Consider the following 3,181-nt stretch of genomic DNA (forward strand, 5'->3'; position numbering starts at 1 on the left):
AACATTTTCAACAATACAAATTTCACTAGCGCGGGACATATTAGCATACTTGGGAAAATAGCACCGTAAGGCCCATATCACACTGCGTTTGTTTCACACGAACAACTGTTTCGGACAATTTTTCTGCCTGGTTTACCATTGAAAGAAAGACGCGCGACTTTTTCCTTCCTTTCCAAAAAAATTGCAGGTTGTTCGTTTTTAACCAATCAGCTATCAGCTTCGAATACTATCACTCTGTTTGTAATGGGGAACCAGTTTCTCCTGCGTTAAATCCAAAGCGATCTGTGTTGATTGGCTGTTGTGACAAAGCAGAAAAATTGTTCCAAACAGTTGTTCTTCCGAAACAAACCGACGTGTGATAGCAGCCTTAGACTCACACTTACCTTTGAATAACTGTAGAAGAGCCTCGGCAATCCCCCGTCTCTTCTGGTACCTGGATGTAGATTCCAATTGGCCCTGTTCAGTTATAACACGAGAATAACTGTCCTCAAAGCTCAATTCCATCGAACATATGCAAGCTTTTAGGGTTTCAATCGAATGTAGTACACTCATAAAATTATCCAACGATAACTTCAACAGTTCACTCCAGTTGCTTATGTGGCGTTCCGACAGATGCTTCAACTTCTATTCATGAGATGGCGCCACGTGTAAAATCCAGTTCTTAATCGGAGCAGAAAAGCGACATCTTTACTCACTCAGACTTCTCGTCGGACAAGGTACGCGACGCTAGCACGAACTGTGTTCCGAGCTCTGTATTGATCTCTGCAATGTAATTTAAATTGTAATTTAGTACTTAATATATTCTTTTACGACCCCCAAACTTATTAACACCTTGTCAACAAACCTAACAATATCCTACGGAAGAGCAGCCACGTGCTTTCGAACAAGATCAGCGAAACTAACAGTACACACTAGGCAGAAGAGACACAATCCGTCGAAACATCAAGTCACTGTTCAGAAAATCACACGAAAAACACCCGAATAGCACATTCGTAAGAGAAGCACTTCGAATAAAACACATCAGAGTATAACACACTGATTCAGCAAGGTACAAACAGCGCGTCAAAAACACGTCCTACCAGCTCGGTGGTCAGAATCAGAATCCAGAAACATGTATAAGGACTTCGTCTAAATATTTAACTTTATGCTAACCTGGTCTCAAGAACCAATCCATCGCAACGAAAGAAACATGAATTGGCATTCGATTGATGATTCGCAGAGTTAGTTGCAGGGGCGTAGCTAGAGTTTCCAGCGCCCGGTCACAACTGAAGAATTTGCGCCCCTTTTTGTGTGTTAAGAATGGGAAATATTTCATTAGAAAATTTCGTAGCATCAATTTGGCGGCCCTTGGATGCTGCGCCCGGGGGCAGATGTCCCCCCTTGCCCCACCCTAGCTACGCCACTGGTTAGCTGCACGTTCACATATGCGCAACTTGATCATCGACCATCGTATGTATGCTCCCTTGCGAGGACTGATTGAGCAGCCCTAGCTGTGTGGCCGGGCATATTATCATACATTCCAGGTCAGCAGTGAAGCCATAACATTTTGTTCATTTGTCAGCAGGCCATCAGTACTCTACGATCGCTACTGAAGCAGATCCTTTATAGTAGTTTATGGTTCCCCTGACTATGTTGCTTGCTGTGAAGGAAATGGGCCGCTAGACAGCATAGTGAGCATTGCGTTGTATATTAGATCTTTACTAGGGCCGGATTTACGGATTTACGTTATTAAGCTACACAAGCTTATGACCCCCCAAAAATTTAAATATAGTATAAATAGTATTTAAATATATTATAACAGACTTATAAAGGGCCCCATTTCTCAAATAGCTTAGGGCCTCGTCAAGTCTAAATCCGGCTCTGATCTTCACACACAGCCATAATCATCATCTGTCTTCAAAAACGAAGCAATACGAAATGCATCACGTATCGCCAGGTTGGTGCGTTACATATTGCTCTACTATTGCAAACGAACTTGCCGTTGTTCTGGTGTAAAAAGCAACATCCGTATAGAGGACTGACATTGCAGATTTATTTCCGCGAGTTGTACTGATGCACGAGCGCTGAGACATTTATATATATATATACTATCGCCTTAGATAGTATAGAGATAAAGTGAGCACAATCTTTTGATTCTTTCTTTGTGATCCGTCTGGAGTCGGCTTTCCAGATATGGATGCTGTTGCGTATCCATTGTTCGCAACGCTAACAGAAGGTATGGTTAGATCAAGGCCAACTAGATATCTACTATATATCTAGTTGGCCTTGGTCAGATCTATCCTCTGGTGGACTGTACGACTCCTCAAACACCGTTTCAAGAGAATTACATCCGAACCATTACCAACTTTGGTATCAGGTGACACAAGAGGAGAGAGGAGGATTTTGGCTTCCCTGCTCCGGGAACTTAAGCCCACTACAGGTCTACTCCCCCTTTGGGCACATCGTGGAGGTTCAACCTCCACTATTACCCTCTAGGAGAGCAGCGCACCACCTGGGGACAGGCCCCAGGCAGCACCGGTCGTCTAATGCTCCTACCAGTCGCTTGGGCGAGCCCGTCGCAGCGGGACATTACCCAGCGACCCCGAGGGAGACCCTCGGGTTGCTAGAACCACGCCGTGCTAGGACGTGCCAGACTCCGGAGCCGGCCAATAAGTGACCTTTCCCAGAGCCTTCAGAACCACCAAGTTCATAAATTTTATACCCCCGTGGCCGAGACTGCCTAGGTACAGATCCTAGCCAGTAGCTTCGCAGAGTTCTCTACGTCGACCCCCGGGGGGATCAGGTGACACAAGCCAGATGCAAAAACAAAAAATAATGTGTCCAAAAGCACTTCAATTAACAGAATTAAAACACAAAAACTTTTTTCTTTTGACTAGCATTGCAACGCATGCCGTGTAACATCTATTTGCAAGCATAAAAATGTATTAGAATTAAGAAATTTGTAGACAGTTTTTCATCAACTGAACTACTGCCACTTAGACAAGAAGTATGATGTTTTGGAACTTAAAAGCCTGTTCATTTGAATCCTTATTTCTTGCTGTAACAAATTCTTTGCTGTAACTCTCCAGATCACAACTACAGTTCCATCCATTACGTCTTCTGAAAGATTTATTTCATTGGGCAGCAATTAACCCTTAAATTTCGTTAGCTGTCAAAGTGAATCGAAATGAATTCACGCATG

This window comes from Stegodyphus dumicola, chromosome 10 (genome assembly GCF_044657685.1).
Source record: "Stegodyphus dumicola isolate Sdum_Otavi_A_Nest chromosome 10, ASM4465768v1".
NCBI lineage: Eukaryota > Metazoa > Arthropoda > Arachnida > Araneae > Eresidae > Stegodyphus > Stegodyphus dumicola.